We start from the raw sequence: 22,867 nt of genomic DNA, 5'->3' as shown, positions 1-22,867 counted from the left end.
TCAGGCTCTTTTAAATATATAATAGGTGTTTCTTCTGAGAAGATTGGAATGCTCTGTAAAAGTATATGATAAGTGAAGCCTTTATTCTCAGTGTTACGTTGGCATTATTATAAAGGTGATATTCTAAAAGGCTAATCGCTCTGTCATCTGTAAAATATAAATCTATTCACATAATATTACACACAATACCATTTTATACAATATTGGGTGTCATTATTCTATTTCTATGATTTTCAGGAATAAATACTGTAAATGCATCTAATAATTTAATAAGTTTAATATAAATCTGATATAAGTAAATAAAACAATGAGCATGAGTGAAGGCAAATAAGGGTGTATTTTTAAGCAAAATAATAAAAGAAAAAGAACTTCTGCATGTACAGTTGAGATAAATTAAATGCACACAAATGAAGAATTATTTGAAGTTTTATTTTAGGTGAGCACAGCCTGAATGAATTTAAGATTATTATGGCCCCATTGCACGTTTATAATTAAAATAATTGTTTTAAATAAAAGTTTTTAAGAAATAATAAGAATATGCTTAATTATATCATTATATTTATAAAACATAAAATAAGATTTTCAAATCTGCTTAATACAATTCAGGATCTTCAGTGTTTGGAATCTATCCTGGCAGAACTGAGTATAAAGCTGAAAATCCTCTGAACAGTTTGCCAGTCCATCATATATTTATTCCTACTCATGTTCACACAGGGGCAACTCAGAGTTGCCAATCATCCAAAATTTTGCATTTTTGGAATGGGTGTGGACAATAAAACTTCACCTTGAAAATTGAACTACCCAGAAGAAATATACAAAGATGTGGAGGAAGATTTAAATATAGGATACAGGAGCCATGAGATAACATTCCTTTACATGTATCATTTCAACAGTTCATTCAAATGGTATGATTTTTATAACATTTTATAACATTATCTTTTTTATCTTTTTAATTTCAACATTTTTTTCAAACTGGATAGCATTGTCTTATTAAGGTAAACACTATAAGAAAAAAACGAGTTCTCTATATTAAAAGTGGTAGTGGTTGTTGCAATAGTAACTACAGTGCAATTCTTATTTTCATGTCCAACAAATAAAAAACACTTTGCCACTCTCCGGTGCAATGATAAACAAGAATGTATTAAATACATAGCCTAAATTTTATTTAATGGAAACCACAAACCCACTTACCTGACATCTAATAGATTGCCTTTCATTATCTGGCTGCACACAGACTTGGCACAGGGTGAATGTTTGGGAGTTCTCCAAACTATCTCATGGTCTGGCAAGCGAATTGCCTTCACCTTCTCAGTATTTGATAAATCTGCACATTTAACATCAAGTTTAAAATCATTAGCACTGTTTGTCGAGAAAAATCAAAGCTCTGGTATAGAAAGAAACCAATATGAATTAAGAATGTCAGGAATGAGTGGTGAATTGGAAGCCATGAGACAGGCAGCCTCTGTCTCTTAATGGACAGCAATGGATAGTGAAAGTGATGCTACATGTAGGATGAGAAAAAAGCTCACTAAATTCTAATAGGATCAGACATCCCCAAATATAATTTCGGCAGTACAGCACATGTAAGAAATAATTGTAATAATGTGTGTTAGGAGTTTGTGGCAGTGTGAAGGTTATTAGTTAAAAACAGTGTGCTTAGCCTCCACTGGGTGTAGGAATGTGTAGTAGCATGGATGAATAGCACTGGGGTGTTGAGGGGGGAAATTGGTTGGTCAGATGCAGATGCGCTCGGTCCGTTTCCTCATTAGAGTTGGGTGGATTGTAAATAAGGCACTTGCACTCACTATAGTATATAGGGGTCTGAATAGGATAGAGACTGGAGAAAGAGAGAGAAAGATAAAGAGAAACAATATAAAAAAAGTCGGGAGATAAAATGGAAAGGAAAAGAAAAGAGTGGCAAGATTATGACAGGGCTGGTGTTATGCAGAGGAGGTAAGCAGTCTGGGATGGAACAATGGCATTCTTGGGGTAAGGGTCACTCCTGCTGAGCATCCAGGGAATTGGAGTAATCAGCCACTCTGGGAGATCCCACGGACATCAACGGACAGTGGTGGGGACATGAGTCAGATAAAGGTTGACTGTACTTGCCTCTTGCTCAGTTGACTGTAAAGGGTGAGCAGAACAGAAGTTGATTTGGAAGGATGGACTGAGGCTTGTGATGTTATAAAAGGGACTGATGCTGACTATGTTTTAACCTTTGATATTTAACCTATTTATTTGATTATTTATTTGACTTTTAACTTTTTGTTTATTTATTGAAACTGCACTTTTGCACATAGATTTATTTATGTTTGCCAGAATAAAAAGCACTTTGCACTGTTTTACACCAACTCTCGCTGTTATGTGTCCTCTTTCACCCTAGTTCATCTCGGTCAATGACTATTGATGTCCCTGGTGCAAAAGGTGTATATCAGCTGTGGAGAACCTGGGTAACACAATGCTTCATCATAAGAAGTTTGTATCTTATGCTCACAAGATGTCTGCTGAACGGTCACCAACTATAACATAAGAATTCACAGATATCATCCTAGAAAGGCACAAGAGTACATTTCTTGGTATGTAATGCACTTCTTTTTAAATTAAGAATAGAGTTTACATTTGTTTCCCATCTGAATTATACTTTAAAAAGAAAGACTTTTTTCTCTTGAAAATTTTTGGGAACTTACAAATTTATAGTATTTCAGAGTAAATCACTTTTTGAATTCCAGATGTGTTTTGCCCTTTTAACTTACAGTAGCTGATTAATGTAACTGTATTGGTGACCTGCTGTTCCATCCAAAACAAAAATTTTCAATTAATATTTAATTCATTCGACCATGGCAAACAAAAATTTGAATTGTATCAGACACTGAAGCTTATTAAACCTTATACTATAGAATATCACTTGAAATTATCTTGTTTTAACTGAAACATCTGCTCAATGATACGATTTCCCAGAATACACCAGAGTTTATGGGCCTGAAATACTGACACATCATCAGTATTCAAATTGGACAGTCTAACTCACTCATGCAAAATTGCTTAAAGAATTTATAAAGGAAGATGCATCAACATGACTCAAATATTATAAAATTCCACTCTGGCATTTTATTACGTGACAATATTACGTGACATTCCGAAGATGCAGAAGTGTGGCTGTTTGATAGGCTACTACCATAGTTTTTTTGCTTAATCTTTACGTTTATTTAGTCAGTTGAATGATGCTTCTTGCACATTCAGATACTGATATTCAAGGTCTTTTTTGTATTTCTATACACTTTTATCTATTGACATTCATTTAAAATAAAGTAGTGATGTGTCATACCCGGTGGCGCAGTGGTAGCGCTGCTGCCTCGCAGTTAGGAGACCCGGGTTCGCTTCCCGGGTCCTCCCTGCGTGGAGTTTGCATGTTCTCCCTGTGTCTGCGTGGGTTTCCTCTAGGCGCTCCGGTTTCCTCCCACAATCCAAAGACATGCAGGTTAGGTGGATTGGTGATTCTAAATTGGCCCTAGTGTGTGCTTGGTGTGTGGGTGTGTTTGTGTGTGTCCTGTGGTGGGTTGGCACCCTGCCCAGGATTGGTTCCTGCCTTGTGCCCTGTGTTGGCTGGGATTGGCTCCAGCAGACCCCCGTGACCCTGTATTCGGATTCAGCGGGTTAGAAAATGGATGGATGGATGGATGTGTCATACCCTGACCAATATCCAAAGAGTACTTTATACCATCTAATTATTTTTTAATGTGAAATTATCCATCCATCCATCCCACTTTATCCTAACTACAGGGTCATGGGGGTCTGCTAGAGCCAATCCCAGCCAACACAGGGCACAAGGCAGGGAACAAACCCCGAGCAGGGCGCCAGCCCACAGCAGGGCGCACACACACCCACACACCTAGCACACACTAGGGACAATTTTTAGGATCGCCAATGCAACTAACCTGCATTGCACCCTGAGGAAACCCACGCAGACACATGCAAACTCCATGCAGGGAGGACTCAGGAAGTGAACGCGGGTCTCGTAACTGCGAGGCAGCAGCGCTACCCACTGCGCCACCATGCCGCCCTATAAAATTATTCTTCTCCAATTTGTCTCCAATACTGTCACTGAAAGCTGAATCTGATCTACAGGTTAGGTATTTAGACTCAATGAAGTATTGAAGAGAAAAATTACAAAGAAGACGTTCAACATAATAGTAACTAATTCTACAATACATAAGAGAAGAATGTCAATAATTAATACTTATTTTGGTTTTCTTGACTCATCTTTTTAATAAAGAAGGACCAAAAAGGCCTATCACCGTTTTACAAAAGGTGTAAATGACATTGGAGTAAAAAGCTTTTTGCTGCCCTGATAAAGAATGGCTTTTATTTCTTAACACAATTCATTTTTTCCATTGGATTAGTATTTAAATCTTCAGTTAACTGAAATGTACTTAAAATATTACTATAGTGCACTAGCACATTTCTCTATTTTGTGTATGTTAGTTGATTTGAATGTCTCCCTGGCAATCTGCAAAAAAAAAAAGCCATTTATTAGACTTTTCTTTTTAAAGTGTGCCACCTAGTGTTAGATTAAAGTAATGCAGACTACCTATTTTTGAGTGCATGTTTTAGCTACCACGGACAGTATAGCATCAGCTTTTCTAATATAAATATCCATCCAGCCATTATCCAACCCACTATATCCTAACTACAGGGTCACGGGGGTCTGCTGGAGCCAATCCCAGCCAACACAGGATGCAAGGCATGAAACAAACCCCAGGCAGGGCGCCAGCCCACCGCAGGGCACCCACACACACACACACCAAGCACACACTAGGGACAATTTAGAATCGCCAATGCACCTAACCTGCATGTCTTTGGACTGTAGGAGGAAACCGGAGCACCCGGAGGAAACCCACGCAGACACGGAGAGAACATGCAAACTCCACGCAGGGAGGACCCTGGAAGCAAACCCCGGTCTCTTAACTGCACTGCGCCACCGTGCCGCCCTAATATAAATATTCATTATAATTTTGCTTGCAGTATTCTCAAGCAGTAAAGAATTCAAGGACACATTTATAACTACTTTAAGACAGAAGCCAGGAAACATGTTCATACAAAGGGCTGCTGGTGCCATAACTGGAACAAACCATAGGATCATGTAGCTGTTAGTGGAAAGCATGGCAGCTTTTCAAAAATATCTGGAAGAGATATTTAGTAAGCTTAACTATTACTGAGCCAAAATGTTCTATATAAAGAATTGTCTATGTTATTGTAACTTCTTTTGAAAGACTTATATTTTAAACATTAAAAATGACAAAAGAAAACAAGCAAACTAAAAAAACAAAATATAACCAGAGTTTGCATGATCTACTTATAATTAATAGTAGGAGTGGTAAAGGTAAATAACATATGCTATACAGCAGAAAAAAGACACAGTGTGGAAAGCATTGATGTAAAAATAGTTATAAAAGCATGCTGCTGATGCAATAGGAAGATTTTTATATGAGAGAAAATGAAATTTCAGTGTAAATGTTGAGTCTCATAATTAGTTAAACTGCATTCTAGTTAGAAAAAATGTTTATGCCAAAACTGAAAATTGCTAATCACTGAGAACAGTGCTTTCTGGCACTGATTCTGTACTATATATATGCATCCTCGAGTATTTCTTCTGTTGAATGATTCTTATTTTTAGAGATATAAACGAGAGACGTGATGACAGATGTTCAGCATACTGTATATAGATTGAAGGTCATTGTTTGCCTAACCTAGCTTAATTTTTATTTTATAACATTAAAATTTAAAGGCCAGGATTTAGGGAATTCAATTCACTTAGGGCATCTCAGGAAAATTAAACGGCAAAATGAACACAAAATATAGGTGAAATGTCTTTGGGTAACAAGAGAACAAGCTTCAGAACCTTAAATAACTGATGATGTTAAACAAGTCATCTTGTGCAGACACATGAGGGAACTAAAGATAAGGTGCCATCTAGGTTATCATCTATAAAATACACAGCTAAAAAGAAACATTTGGTGTTGGCCAGTTACTACTAAAATTGCTCCGCCCTACATGTTGTTAGCTGTTAGCTGTTATTTGTTGAGCTGTGCTCCCCCTTGTCTTGTCATTTATTAACACACCTGTCAGTCATGTCCCACACTCACAGTGGTGTCATAAATGTCTATGAAACTCACGTAAAGCATGTAGGTCACCTAATAATCATTTAAATACAATACACACCATGTTTCTCATGTAGGCTCCCCTTTATCTCTTGTTTCAGTCATGTCTGAAGCGTATCTTTAAGGTATATAAACCCCTGGGTCTGGTTTGTTGTGGTACGCAGCAATCTGAACCTCTGGCTACACGCTTCTCTTTCTCTCGATCCAACCGTGGAAATCACTTGCCTTGTAAGTGTCTTTTAAAGCTTTACTGTTTAATGTATGCTCTCTGCTATGTATTGCTTTGTAAATCATTATTTATTGTCTTTGGCTGTACACCTGTATATACCTGCATGTTTCTTTTGTATATATTTCAGTTTACAAGGTAGATCCGGTAAAATCCTTCAAGAAAGCTCACCCCTTGTCATTTTTATGTAAATGTGCCGAGTTGTTTAAGTTTTCTGCAGCACAGACAGCACAGAGTGAGGCAGAAAATCATTAGGGTCAGAGTCAGGTTTCTTGATATTAGTAGTACCAGCAGCAACTTTAAGGGGATCTAGGACAATACCAGTTGACCAGGAGGAATTAATAAAAGCTGTAAAATGTTGGGTAAGAGAAGGAAGACACGCTTGATCTAAATAAATAGGATTTTGAACAAGTGAACAAGCAAATATTAATTTGATTTACTAATCAGCTCAGCAGCTAGCTTGTCCTCTGCTTATTAAAAATTGAATTTGAATATCAGAGAAAATGAACATGCAAGACTACAGTAGACAAGGGGATAAAGATTTAAGGTAATGGGGAATCATGACAATTTTATATTGGAAAAATGTAGAAAAGAACAATAAAGTTCAAATGAAACAGTAATCATAAAATTATTCCTGTAGTTCAATAATTTGTTAAATGTAGCAAAACAAATTTTAGAATTTTACTAGGCTGCAACAATAGTAGGTGATACATGCATATACCTTGCAAATGAAATATCTCCTTCACATTTAATAAGATAGTCCGCATATGCTTAGGCATGTTCAGATAAACCAGCTCTTTTGGAAATACGCTGCAGGCAATAGTCATCTGTGTTCATAACATTGATCTTTATTGTAAAACGAGGTGCACTGTTATTAAAAGAACAAGCTTGGTTTTAACTGGTGCTAAAGCATCCAATGCATCAGACAAGTACTTTTTATAATAGGCTGCCAACTCACTTAAAGGCAACAACATTCAAAATACTAGTCATAGCAGCAGCAAAAAAAACTGTAAGATTCAATATTTTTTTAATTGAAAAAAGGTCTGGTTGTTTAACTGCACAGAAATATTAAAAATAACAGCATTGTGGTCAGAAACTAGGAAATACCAATACCAATAAAATCAGAAGTAGGAATCCCCAACGAACAGACAAACAGACTGTGTATTCCCTTTAGCACGGATGGGGAAGATGATATGTTGTGGGAAACCATGAGTTAGTAATAAAGAAAGAAAAATTCAGCAGCCAGTTAGGAAAATCTTGCGGTAATCACTTTAGGCTGGGTTTAAGTACAAAGAAAATAGTTAAAGGAAAGGCATTTACCTTTATAACTAGTTTAAACTGCTGTTGCGAGAGTGTCTTGCTTTTTCAGTAGACACGTGCTGCAAGGTGTGGCATGTTGAGTGAATGCGTGTAGTGTGATAAGTGAATTCCTTTAACAAACTCCTACATCACACTCAGATCTACGTGCCTGCGTCCTCACACCAGCTGTCAGGAAGGGGCATCTAGAGAAGAAAGTTGACAATTAATTACTTTAGTTTAAGTAAAGGGGTTCCCGAGAATTGTTAATAGTGGGATAGTAGACCATAACAATAAAGAGATAGTATAATGTTTACCTACCATTGTGTGGCATCAGCATGCATAAGTTCTGCATGACTGCCCACCACAGGGTTGTCAGGTTCCTAAAACATATATGGCCCAATGACTGCTTAAAAATAGCGAATTTGCCCAAAAAAATAGCCCAATGCCAGAGGTAGACAAAATGACACACCAGAAAGTGGTGGGCGAAGTCAGAGCGAGACAGTGAGGTACATACCAAACCCCAAGTATTTTTGATTCCCTTTGAAGTATTTCAGAGTGATAGAATGGGTATATACCATCACACAACAGCAGGAGGGGGGATTTTAGAATTGTAAAGAACATAATGGAAGTACAACTAGTAGGGGAAGGGATGCCAGAGAGATGAAAAACATATGAAACATAGCCCAAAATACAGTGTTGCTTTTAAAAAGTAGCCCAAAAAACTACAACCAACGAAAGCCTGTTCTTTTCTCGGATGATAATCAAAAATAGCCCAGTTGGGCACGAAAGCTGGCGACACTGGCCCATTGGTTGTGAGAGTTCATGTCTTCACACCTGTGGGTATTGATGATTTAAACAGAGGAATGCCCTAGGTGTGTCACATGAGGGAGCCTGCATTTGTTTCGCTAGGTAAATGGGGGTATATGAGGTCTGGGTTTGGCTGGCTAATCTTGAAGTTAATATAAAGAGAATTTCTAGGCAGCAGGGGTTGTCATTTGAATGATCAAGTGAGGTGTGGTAAGAGTTTACTGCCAAGCATTTGTGGGAGCAGTGGATTTGGCTTGTGTATATATTTTTTCATTGCACATATTGCTGAGTGATTATTTTAGGGTGGAGGTATATAAATACATTCGGGTTAGTTTTTGGGTTTGGTGCAATTGTTTTGTTTTTATGTAAATACACCCTTATTTTTTTTTTGTCTTGTACATATTTTCCAATTAGGTGGGTTACATTTACTTCTGCCTGTTCTCACAGTTTGACAATTTGACATTCCAAGCGATGGCCATGACACCACGAAAATGGCAAAAGAAGAAGATGTGAGCCAAAAAACAAGCAAAAGATTTGTAACCAAGAAGTCAATTAAACATTACAAAAACCCAAACTCATAGTCAGAAACATGTAGATCAGAAGTCTTTTATCAGAAGCTTTAACTAAATAAACACACACTATTCTTTTCTCATTTTTTCATAAACTTGGAAAGGAAAGGAGTGTTTTGTAAGAATTTTGTACCATTGACCCCAGAAATCAAACCCAAACAATTCCGGATTAATGGTCTAGCAGCATCATAACAAACTGGGTGAGATCCAGCATATCAACCAGGACTCAAACCTAACATCCAAGTTAATAAAGCAAGTAAATAGTTTATTAGGTATTGGGGGATTAAGTACTGCGGTCTGTCTTCCACAGACTGATAGATGTGGGAATGATACAATGAGATGTTGAAGCAAATGATGCATACATTTGTCAATGAGACAGGGTCATATTGGTACCTGTGGTTATCTTACCTGTTTATTATGTACAGGGAGGTTCCACTGACATCTTCTGGATTATACCTATTCAAACTGCTATACAGTGAATACAAGGCAGTCCTTTTTGTGTCCTAAGAAAGGCACTAGCAGGAGACAATGATAGAAATGAGTCTAAGAATTTTCTAACGTTTGTGCACAATCTGCAAAATTGATTGACCTGCCCTAGATGGGGACAGCACAAGCCAAAAAGAAAACATCCACCTAAATAAAAGGATAAGTGTCTGTGTGTTTGTGTATCTACACAGTTGCTATGCCACTGTCTTTCTAAGAGATGGTGCATCAGAAGTATTGTGTTAATAAAATACTTTGCATTTGCCATTCCAACAGACTGTACATCACAAAGATTTGCAGTAATGCATTTTATTACTACAAAAGTTTGTGATGCACCATGTGTGGGAATCCATCCATCCATCCATTATCCAACCTGCTATATCCTAACTACAGGGTCACGGGGGTCTGCTGGAACCAATCCCAGCCAACACAGGGTGCAAGACAGGAAACAAACCCGGGCAGGGCACCAGCCCACCGCAGGACGCGCACACACACACAAACCCGCACACCAAGCACACACTAGGGACAATTTAGAATCGCCAATGCACCTAACCTGCATGTCTTTGAACTGTGGGAGGAAACCAGAGCACCTGGAGGAAACCCACCCAGACACGGGGAGAACATGCAAACTCCACGCAGGGAGGACCCAGGAAGCGAACCTAGGTCTCCTAACTGCAAGGCAGCAGCTACCACTGTGCCACCATGCCCATGTGTTGGAATGACAAATGCAATTAATTTTATTACTGCATACATTACAAAATACATTCCAATAGATGGTACACTGCAAAAGCTAATTGCTTAGATATCAACACATCTTAGGTGGATAGCACAGCTAGTGATTTGATAAAGCAGCAAGGGAAAGCAACCTTGCACTCGCAGGTAGTCATTACCAACTTTTTTTTTTTTTTTTATTTATTTATTAATTTTATTACAATCAATACATAGCAATCAAGTTTTAACAAAAAAAAAAAAGAATTATGCTAAGAACAGATCGATCCCCACCCTTGAGAGAGAGAGCAAGCCAAACGGTGTAAAATTTAAGGCTTTTAAAAATACCTAAATCAACAAATTCTCTGTGCTTTATAAAATCATTTCAAAATATTACTGATTAGATCCTGCCATGTTTTGAAAAAGTCTGCACAGATCCTCTAACTGAGTATTTGATTTTTTCCAATTTTAAATAATATAACACATCAGTTTCCCACTGACTTAAAAGAGGAGAGTTTGGGTTCTTCCAGTTTATCAGAATAAGTCTGCGTGCCAACAGTGTAGTGAATGCAATCACAATTTGTTTGTCTTTCTCCACTTTAAGACCCTCTGGAAGAACCCCAAACACAGCTGTTAATGGGTTAGGAGGGATTGTGAGTCCAAGACTGTCTGAGAGGTAATTAAAAATTTTTGTCCAGAATAATGTTAATTTGGAGCAGGCCCAGAACATGTGACCTAGTGAGGCTGGGGCTTGGTTGCAACGTTCGCAGGTTGGATCATGCCCTGGAAACATTTTGGAGAGTTTTAGTCGAGACAGATGTGCTCGATATATAATTTTGAGTTGTATAATTGTATGCTTTGCATATGGAGCTTGAGTGAATTCTCTGCATTGCTACTTTCCACTCCTTTTCTGATATATTAATTGAGAGGTCATTTTCCCAGTGTCCTCTTGGATCTTTGAAAGGAAGGGATTGTAAAAGGATTTTATATATTGTAGAGATGGAGTCTAACTCCTTGAAATTGAGCAATAATTTTTCCAGCGTGGATGAGGGTGCAAGATGAGGAAAATCTGGAAGGTTCTGTTTAACAAAGTTCCTGATTTGAAGATAGTGAAAGAAATTTGTAGCTGGAATGTTAAATTTGGAATGTAATTGTTCATAGGATGCAAAGGCGTTGTCTATATAAAGATCTCTAAGCAAGTTAATTCCAAATTTTTCCAGATATTAAAACTGCATATGTTTGTGAGGGTTGAAAGAGGTGGTTCTTTTGCAGGGTGCCACAGAAAGAAGCTTCTCCGTCTTAAAATGCTTTCTACATTGGTTCCAGATTCTAAGTGAGTGGAGCACAATTGGGTTATTAGTGTATTGCCGATAGCGTGTGTTTATTGGAGCACAAAGCAAGGAATACAAAGAAGTACTGCAGGATTTTACTTCTATTGCGGTCCATGCCTGTGTATGTTCTTCTATTTGTGTCCAGGTTCTTATCGACTGTATATTTGCGCCCAGTAATAAAACTGGAAGTTAGGTAGAGCCATGCCGCCTTCTGCCTTTTGTCTTTGTAGGGTCGCTCTTTTGATGCGTGGATGTTTAGAATTCCAAATAAATGAGGTTATTGTTGAATCTAATTGCTTAAAGAACGATTTATTAATGTATATTGGTATGTTTTGAAATAAAAAGGAGCTTAGGAAGAATATTCATCTTAACAGTGTTAATTCTTCCAGCTAGTGTGAGATGAAGGGTTGACCATCTATGCAAGTCTTGTTTAATTTTTTCCATACAGACGACGAAATTTTTTGATAAAGAGCTTTATGTTTACTTGTGATGTTTACCCCGAGGTATTTAAACAATTCTGCAATGATAAAAGGAAGGGTGTCTAATCTAATATTATATGCTTGCGAATTCACGGAAAGAGTACACTTTTATTCAGATTAATTCTGAGACCAGAGAGCTTTTGAAATTCTGTGAGTGCTGCTAAGACTGCAGGCACAGAATTTTCTGGGTCCGATATATACAGTACCATGTCATCTGCATATAATGAGATTTTCTGTTCCAGTCCTTCTCTGCTAATCCCCTTTATCTGATCAGTATTTCGACAATGTATTGCCAGTGGTTCAATGGCAATTGCAAACAGCAGTGGTGACAAAGGGCATCCTTGTCTTGTGCCACGTTCTAGTTTAAAGTAGTCTGAGCAAATGTTATTGATGCAAACTGAAGCTTCTGGGTTAGTATACAGTAATTTAATCCATGCACAAATGTTGGGCCAAACCCAAACTTCTCCAAAATAGTAAAAGGTATTTCCATTCAATCATGTCGAATGCTTTTCTGCATCCAATGATAATAATATTTCTGGGGTGTTTGATTTAGTTGGTGAGTATATTACATTAAACAGGCGTCGAAGATTTGAAGATAAGTGTCGGCCCCTAATAAATCCAGTTTGGTCTTGTGATATTATTGAGGGGAGCACTTTCTCCATCCTTCTAGCTATGATTTTAGAGAGTATTTTAACGTCGTTATTCAGAAGTGAAATTGGTCTGTATGATGCACATTGTAATAAGTCCTTATTTTGTTTTGGAAAGACAGTGATTAGTGCTTGGCGAAAGGTTTGTGGAAGAGATTGGTTATCTCTGGCTTCTGTAAATGTTGCTAATAGGAGGGAGCTAGCTGAGCGGAGAATTTCTTGTAAAACTCTGCAGGGTAGCCATCAGGGCCTGCTGCTTTTCCACCTTGGAGTGACTTTATAGCATCCAGTAATTCTGATAATGACAGAGGTTTATCGAGCTCCTCCACACTAATAGCGTCAATTTGTGGTATCTGTAATTTATCCAGAAATGCATTAGATTGTATATTGTCTTCTTTAAACTCAGTAGTATATAGGGATTTATAGTAGTCTCTAAAAGTGTACATTATATTTTTGTGTTCGATGATTTTATCTCCATTAGTGTTAGTAATTACGAGATTGCGTTGCACTTCTTGCTTGTGAATTTGTTGCTAAAAGCTTATTAGCTTTCTCTCCATGTTCATAATAATGATGTCTGGATTTGTAAATTAGTTGTTCGGTTTCTTTAGTTGTCAAGAGGTTTAATTCTGAATGTAGAGCCTGCCTCCTCTTATGTAGAGTCTCGCTTGGTAGTCTGGCATGTTCTTCATCTATTTTAGTAATTTCGCTTTTTATCTCTGCTACTTTCTTCGCGGATTTATTTCTGTGGGAAAGATATGAGATAATCTGTCCTCTTAAGAAGGCCTTAAGAGTTTCCCAGAGTATTCCTGCAGAGATCTCAGGGGATGTATTTGTCTCTAGAAAGAATTCAATTTGTTTGGATATAAATTCAGTACAATTCTCGTCAGCTAATAGAAGCGGATTGAGACGCCATCTGCGGGGTGAGTGTATGGGGCTTAGTAATTTCAGCTCCAAGATCATCGGAGCATGGTCTGAAATAACAATAGCATCGTATTTACAAGATTTAATCTTAGGCAAGAAGTTATTATCTATAAAGAAGTAATCAATCCTTGAGTAGCAATGATGTACTGGTGAGTAGAAAGAATATGTTCTTGAATTTGGGTTTAAAACCTCCAGGGATCTGATAAGTTGTGATCAGTTATAAACTTTGTAATTATCTTTGCGGTGTTAGTTGCGTTCCCCTGTGGAGGAAGTCTTATCTAAAAGTGGATTTAGAACACAATTAAAGTCCCCAGCCATTATAAGTTTATGAGTGTTCAGATTGGGAATGGATGCAAATAAATTTTGTATAAATTCCTTATCATCAACATTAGGTGCATAAACATTTATCAAAATCATTTTACAGTTAGATAAGTCTCCCATGACCATCACATATCTCCCTTCAGGATCCAATACTACATCTGATGCTACAAATGGTACTGTTCTATGTATGAGAATTCCCACCCCTCTAGTTTTCTTTGTAAAACTAGAATGGAACATTTGGCCAGTCCAGTCTTTTGCAGCGGAACTGATCCTTACTTAGTAAGTGGGTTTCCTGTAAAAATACTATTTTAGCATTTAGACCTGTTAGGTGAGAAAGTACTTTCTTTCTCTTTAATTCGTGATTCAGGCCTTTAACATTCCAGCTTACGAAGTTAACTGTCCCATCATGGAGACACTGATTCTGAGTTTTTGGTGTCATATTATAGTCTTAACTGGAAGTGAAATAGTTTAGGTCTTAATTTCCTATTCCCCCAAGAGTTGTTGCCATGCAGCTTATTATTACGTTGATAGTTATAATTATAAAGATTGAGATGATAGATTAGATATAGATCAAGCCTGCTCTCTTTCTCTTCCCCCCTTAACCCCCCACCCTCCCTTTTTGCCTCCCCAGGTGAGGCTAAAACCCACTTCATGCAGTCCCAGTCCTCTGACATACCTAGAGACAGAGCACGTCCAAAGCACATCAAGCCCCCATGCAGTGGCGCTTTAAACATTTAGTCATTACCAACTTTTGAACGTAGCTGAAAGTAGTTTGCTGAGTAAGTGGCAAGTGCCTTTTATGGTGACAAAAAAAGTCCAGTCACTTACAAAATTAAGGTGCCTGACCATTCATAGAAGTCAAAACAGACATTTCATATTAACAATGAACACGCAACATCAACAATTCTTTGAATCCTCATCACTTAAGGTAAAGTAATTACTGTAAGTAAGTGTTGACTTTCTTCTCTAATATGTTAATGGAGTGGCATGAGAATACCCACCCTTCTTTTCCGTTTCTCATCCATAGTGTGAAAAGGGGTGCTGAACGCATCCCTAGAAGATGAGGTCGCTCCTCCGAAACCCCCTCATAAACGGTGATACAATAGGAAACAAATACAGTTTTTTACCTCCTCTTTGCTCATTTAGCTCTACTGCTGCTGCCGTGCCGTGTTATCTGCTTTTTGTGCGGCGCTTTGAACATTTAAAAGCCTGTATAGCAGCTGTCCTTTTGTCTTTTTGCCTTGTCTCTCTCTTCTCCTCCAGGCATCCTCTGCCTTGTTCTTTATGCTTTATTATACTGTCACAAATAAAGTTTATGTTTCTTGAAAACCCTGAATGAATCTGTACAACTGTTTGACCGAAGCCTGACAAGTGGTACCAGGAGTGGTTACACAGATGGATCCTCAGGACAATGTGAATGTTCCGCTTCCTCCAGACCCAGAGGTACTGCCTCCTATTCCCGCTGTTGCTCCTAAGGATCTGCTAGTGAAGATGGGTCCTATGGACAACCCTGAGATGTTCATGCTAGCTTCTGAACAGTCTGCGACTTTGATGCACTGGGATAGACGATTCTGGGCTGCCATCGTTGTCCCATTTTTGTCTGGAGATGCTCTGCTTGCGTTGTGAAATGTCCCTCTTGATAAGCTTGGTAATTATGATTTCTTGAAGCAACAAGTTATTCTACGTAAAGCTACACACTTCCTGGCTAAGTGCTCTGTGCTTTGCCAATGGAAACTGGGCCTGGATCATCCTGTTTGTTCTGAAGTCTTCAACTGCCTCAAAGCAGCTAGCTTTAATGGCAAACCCAGAAAACACTGTTACAGCTAAGAAAGAAGAGCAATACATGGCTTACACTACAGGGGAGGGTGTAATTAGGCTCCAGGTCAACAAAATGCAGCTATCCAGAAACAAAGACAGGTCCAGCCCTTTCTTGATTTGATGGGATGGCACTGTTGGTTTCATCCCAAACTTTTCAAGTATTGCAGCACCCTTCACTGACCTGCTAAAAGACCAAGCTTCTAGAAACAGCAAATGGTAAATGCTTCAGGTCAATTAAAACTAAAACTAACAGACATCTCAAACGTTTCTTTCCCAGAGCCATAGCCCTCTCAGACCAGTAATTTAGCCTCTCTTTTTTGTATATTCATGTGTTTTGTCATATATATATGAAGGTTTGTGTCTTTACAGTATATGTACATGCAAGTGTGTGCACATGTATACACACTATAAGCTCACACTTTCACTTTCATATCATCATTTGCACACCTCATTTATAATTGTACTATTCTTGATACATTTCAGTCAGGCTTCAGAACAAATCACAGTACAGAAACTGCACTTGTTAAAGTAGTAAATGACTTGCGGGTAAATGCAGACAGAGGCCATTTATCTGTTCTCATCCTCTTAGATCTGAGTGCTGCATTGAGTGACACCATTGATCATAATATTCTTAGAAATCGCCTTAGTCAATGGGTGGGCCTCTCTGGCAGTGTCTTAAATTGGTTTGAATCCTACCTGGCAGGGAGAAAATTCTTTGTGAGTTGTGGTAATCAAATCTCAAAGACACATGATATCCGATATGGTGTTCCACAAGGCTCTATCCTGGGTCCGCTGTTATTCTCAATCTACATGCTTCCGTTAGGTCAGATTATCTCAGGTTACAATGTGAGCTACCACAGCTATACTGATGATACACAGCTGTACTTATCAATAGCACCTGATGACTCCGACTCTTTTGATACACTAACACAATGTCTTACTGGTATTTCTGAATGGATGAATAGTAATTTTCTCAAACTAAATAAAGAGAAAACTGAAATTTTAGTAATTGGCAATAATGGATTCAGTGAGGTTATCAGAAATAAACTTGATGCATTAGGATTAAAAGTTAAGACGGAAGTAAAAAATTTAGGGGTAACCGTTGACTGTAATCTGAATTTTAAATCGCATATTCATCAGACCACTAGGACAGCATTTTTTCACTTAAGAAACATAGCTAAAGTTAGGCCTCTTATATCATTGAAAGATGCGGAGAAATTAATTCACGCTTTTGTTTTCAGTAGACTAGATTACTGTAACGCACTCCTCTCAGGACTACCCAAAAAAGACATAAATCATTTGCAACGAGTGCAGAATGCAGCTGATAGAATTCTAACTGGGAAAAGAAAATCCGAACACATTTCTCCAGTTTTGATGTCACTACACTGGTTGCCTGTGTCATTCAGGATTGACTTTAAAATACTGCTTATGGTTTATAAAGCCTTAAATAATCTCGCTCCATCTTATATATCGGAATGCCTGACACGTTATATTCCAAATCGTAACCTTAGATCTTCAAATGAGTGTCTCCTTATAATTCCAAAAGCTAAACTTAAAAGAAGTGGTGAGGCGGCCTTCTGCTGTTATGCACCCAAAATCTGGAATAGCCTGCCAATAGGAATTCGCCAGGCTAATACAGTAGAGCAGTTTAAAAAACTGCTGAAAACACATTACTTTAACATGGCCTTTTTATAACTTCACTTTAACTTAATACTGATACCCTGTATGTTCAATTCTTCATAATAACTATTCACAGTGGCTCCAAAATCCATACTAACCCCTACTCTCTCTTCTGTTTCTTTTTCCGGTTTCTTTGTGGTGGCGGCCTGCGCACCACCACCTACTCAAAGCATCATGATGCACCAACATTGATGGACTGAAAGCCAGAAGTCTACGTGACCATCATCATCAGGTCCTTCCATGAAAACCCTAAATACAAAGAGGACTGTTTGATTTATGTTAGGTAGATTGCCCAGTGGGGACTGGGCGGTCTCTTGGTCTGGAACCCCTACAGATTTTATTTTTTTCTCCAGCCTTTTTTTTTGTTTTTTCTGTCCACCCTGGCCATCGGACCTTACTCTTATTCTATGTTAATTAATGTTGACTTAAGTTTATTTTTTATTGTGTCTTCTATTTCTCTATTCATTTTGTAAAGCACTTTGAGCTACATTTTTTTTGTATGAATATGTGCTATATAAATAAATGTTGATTGATTGATTGATTGAACTTTGTTTGAAGTTTTTCTTTTTAACTTATGCAAATGTTATTTGTATGTGATGTTATGTTCCAATATAAGCAGCTCCAAACCTACCAAGTCAAATTCCTGTACGTTAAGTACTGGTGAATAAAAGTGATTCTGATTCTGGACAGATTTATATAAAAACTCTTTTAACAACTTGAAAATAGCATTTTGTAATATTTTAAAACACTGTCCTGATTTTTCCAAGCCTTTTGTATTGCAGGCTGATGCCTCAGGAAAAGGTTTGGATGTAGTTTCAATGCAGGGGGAAGGAGAAGAGACGAGGCCTGTTTTATTTATTAATCGAAAGCTGTTTGAAAGAGTAAAGAAACATGGAACCTAGATAAGGAAGGATTTGCTATTAAATGGGCAATAGACAGTTTAAACTATATATATTACTGAATTAGTGGTGGAAATTGACTACATGGTGTTGTAATGGATGCAGAGAATGCAACATTCCAATGCAAGCATGGCATACTGGTATTTAGTACTACAACCAAATAGGTTCCAGGTGTTATGAATGATGAATTAAATAGAGGATTGCCCTAGGCATGTCGCAGTTGCGCAGCAGTGTGAACGCTCCTGCTTATGCCTCGATTGGTGGATGGAGTGATATATATAATTTGGATCAATTGTTTTGTTTTTGTATATTGTCATGCACATGCGAGTAGGAGGACGTTGTATGGACCAATCGAAGGTACTTCCACACCAGACCACGGGGTGGCAGGGTGCACTAAACCTCCTGTTATCTCTACAGACCAGCTGTGGGAAAACCTGTCTGACTCAATATTAAAGACGTCACTTCCGGTTTCCGGCACCCAGGATGATGCTACTTCCAGTTCTGGCACCCAGGATGATGTCACTTCCAGTTCCGGCACCTAGACTAACGTCAGCTGACGGTCATGTCCGGTTCCCCTACGCCATTTCCGCTTTGATCATTTAAAACCGCCATCTCGCCAAACCTTCAGCAGTTCATGACTGGACTCCAACCAAGACACTTGTCTACAAATTCAACATACAGTGAACCCTCGTTTATCGCGGTTAATCCGTTCCAGACTCTACCGTGATAAATGAATTTTCGCGAAGTAGGATTCTTTATTTATAAATCAAATATTTTCGCAGTTAGAGTATAGAAAACCTGTTTACGACCTTCTAAATACGTTTTTTAACATTATTAGAGCCCTCTAGACATGAAACAACACCCTTTAGTCACCATTACACTCGTATTACTCAATATATTAGACAAAATAAGAGAAAATAAGACATATTAGACGTTACAAATATCATATTACTAGGCGCACTCGCCTTTTATCTTCAATTATTGTGCGCTCCATGTGTAAATCAGGCATGTAAGTGTAGAGAATGAGAACATCAAAGTGTCCATTCATAACATCTTTTTTTTTTTATCCCCTCAAGTGCCTGTCCAAAGTCGTACAATGTCAGCCCGAATCTGTACCACTAAAGACGGAGTTTCATGCACTAAATAAGCTATAGATGAGAATAAGCAAGCACCATCTCCCTGATATTTACTACGCAGTGAGGCATTTGTACTCCATCAACATTAATTATTTCCAGAGACATAATTTTTTCTATTTTTCCAGCGCATCGCGCACAAAAGCAAGGGAACGATGAGAGCACCAGAACTCTGCTCACATCGCCGCTCGCACCTCAAGCCGCAAGTAGTAAGTCTGTAATAAGCGGAATACCGCTTCGCTTTGCACTCATGGGACGGAAGGACAATCGAACGCTTTTCTATAGTAGATTATTGTACTGTACATTTAATTGCACACAACCACTAACCTATGAAGGCACGACCTCAGTAGGAGAGTCTTCAGAGGTGGTGCAGTATCTTCAGCAGGTGCGTTGTTGTCTTCTTCCGCTAAAGAAGTACTAGGAGTAGGCAGTGGGTGTCTGGGTGCGCGGCTGAAGAACATCTTGATAGGCAGTTGCTGGCGCTGTCTTTTCACATGCGTGAGGAGGCTTTTGTAGGGTATTGCCATCTTTAATCATATACAAGAGTTTCACCTTCTTCTGGATAGTAAGCATCTTCCTCTGGCGCTTAGTTTTATTCTCAGAAGGCTTAGAAAAAGCAGCACGTTTAGGAGCCATCGTAGGGCTTAGATAAAAATTCTCAGAAAGCGCATGCGTAGTGACGTAAGCGTGTATGAGAAAAAAGACGCGAAAGTCGAAGCGCGATATAGCGAGGGATTACTGTATACAGGTGACTGCCCCAAACCTTTTTAAGTGTGTCGAGTCTGATCTTTTCACAATATAAACACAATTTTTTATTGTCTTGTAAATATTTAAATTATCTTCCAGAATTGGGTGTAAAAAGAAAGATTATCATTGTGAATGTATGTCTATGTTTTCATTACAGTTTACTTTTGGGTGCACTGTAAATTCTGTAAATATTCACCATTTTTGTCTTTGTACTTTTTCTTTATTTTTGATTGTGTATCAGAGCGGGTAGGACTGTGTAACAAAGCCTGCCTGACACTGGAATGTTTCTCGTTGTACAGCATTCAGTTAATAATTTGCACCATTGTTTTGCTCAGCATTTTTGGCTGTGTCATCTTACTCCTGATCCTCTTCAGTCCATGAACCACTATATATTTTAAGTGCATTCTGGTGCCCCATTCCCACTACTGGGATATCACAATTCCAAATAGATATTAAAATCATTATGCAACAACACATTTGCAGGTATGGCACCACCTTAAGTAAGAAAAGTTGACAATTCAGCAAAGTACAAAGTACAGTCATAATAAAACAGTGACGGCATCTCAGTTGGATATTCAAAGGAGGAATGAGAATCAAGATGATTATTTTCATTTGTACTAGTTTTATGGATAACAGCAATCAACCCTGTGCAGGAAATGTGGAGTTCAATCCAAAATGAAACTAAACTTCTTAATTAGGGAACCAAGGAACCCACTCAAAAAATGAACTATGGGGATGTTTAGTATATGTACTTAATTTAAGTTACTAATTATAAATAATGTAAATTGTACTTACATTTTCTAATTACTTTGATTTCAAATTGCTTGATGTCACAAAATGTATGTAATTTCATATTTGCATATAGCATGATATTTTGCATAAAAGACTGCCCTTTTTGTTGACAACACATTCTGAGGGATCACAACATATTTGCACATAAATTATTCGATACTTTAGGATAATAAAGGAGTGCTAAGCACTCATAAAATGTGGCATGAAGGGAGCTTTGACTGACTGTTTTGGAAGGCCATGCAGCTTAGAATGGGATGATGCCTGTCTGCCTTTACCTATACAATGCTTTGGAGGTCTCCTTATATTGGTGTTGAAGCTGCTCTCCTCCTATTAAACAGTTAAGTTGACCTCCTAATGAAAACATTTTCAGTTAGAAGAATTTACTGGCTATATTGCATTTGTTTTTCAGACTCAGGTAAGTTTGACAGTTGTCTGGATGACTTAATTCCAGCCATTCAAAATATATTTAAAAAATTAAGGAGCAATTGTATGTATGCAGGTCAGCCCTTGCAATTTGTGGATCCACCTATTCGTGGATTTGTCATGAATAATTAAGTGGAAATAATTTTGAGACATTTGCAACCTAAAGTGCAGACAACACTGTAGCAGCATTATTTAAATGGACTGCAAAGTTTAGCAAACCCACAAATACTTCAGCCCCAAATCTGTCTTAACATTCTTGCTATTTAAATGAGGGGGTATAGGAACACAAGGGGCTGCCACAAAGTAATATAATATTGTGGTTCTGTATCTTTACTATGGAACTTTAGATTTTCCCTTTGTTCATCCATGTCTTACCTGTATTACAGACTCATAAATATTTTAAATAAATACATTACACAAACAGCTTTACAACATCTAACCTGCATTCTGTAAAATGTCTAATATCTCTTACCTGGCCTTCCTCTAACACCATTATGGACGCCTGTTAACATGGAGACCATGTTATATGCACATACATATATACAGTACATACATATACTGTATATGTATATATATATATACACACAGTATGCATGTGTGTTGTGCCTGAGGTTTCTCTTTTTAATATTATACAACTTTGAATCCATGTAGATTTAATTTGGCTTTTTGGAATTTTTGAACAGACAAGGACTCTTTAATGTGAAAGTGAAAACACATCTCCACAAAAAGGTCTAAATAAATTTAAGAAACAAAACACAATATGACACATCTAAATTATCACTGGTGCACCCAGTTGGTTTCAGAAGCCACATAATTTTTGGATTAGTTCATTTTCTAAATGCACTTATCCAGAGCATTGTTGGTGTCTATCCCAATAAGCATCATGTGCAAAGCAGGAATAATCCCTGAAAAGGGTGCCAATCTATCAGAAGGTTAACACACACACACACCTTGGACCAGTTGCATCACCAGTCTTAATTTTGGCATGCATCACCCCAAACGTTCCTGTCTTTGGACTGTGGAATGAAATCCACACATACACATGAGTAGAACATGCAAACTCCACACAGTATGGACCCAACCCTTGAACCCCTGTCTCAATTTTGTGGGGCAGCAGCATGCATATTTTTTATATATCGCATATGAATCATGTGGATTATACATCATCTTATTTAGTTACCTACAGTGCATCCGGAAAGTATCCACAGCGCATCACTTTTTCCACATTGTTATGTTACAGCCTTATTCCAAAATGGATTAAATTAATTTTTTTCCTCAGAATTCTATACACAACACCCCATAATGACAATGTGAAAAAAAGTTTACTTGAGATTTTTGTAAATTTATTAAAAATAAAAAAATTGAGAAAGCACATGTACATACAGTGGTGTGAAAAACTATTTGCCCCCTTCCTGATTTCTTATTC

General features: G+C 37.9%; 1 long non-coding RNA gene across 1 annotated transcript; it reads right to left on the bottom strand.

Annotated features, from left to right (window-relative positions):
• Positions 1-540: 540 nt before the first annotated feature.
• Positions 541-7,783, bottom strand: LOC120533964. The gene is made up of 3 exons (XR_005634659.1): positions 7,705-7,783; positions 7,106-7,252; positions 541-1,324 (listed from the first exon to the last, which is right to left on the bottom strand). It is a non-coding gene; the product is annotated as an uncharacterized LOC120533964 (long non-coding RNA).
• Between the last annotated feature and the right edge of the window lie 15,084 nt (positions 7,784-22,867).

This window comes from Polypterus senegalus, chromosome 8 (genome assembly GCF_016835505.1).
Source record: "Polypterus senegalus isolate Bchr_013 chromosome 8, ASM1683550v1, whole genome shotgun sequence".
Taxonomy (NCBI): domain Eukaryota; kingdom Metazoa; phylum Chordata; class Cladistia; order Polypteriformes; family Polypteridae; genus Polypterus; species Polypterus senegalus.
This window is presented reverse-complemented; position numbering and strand designations above follow the sequence as displayed.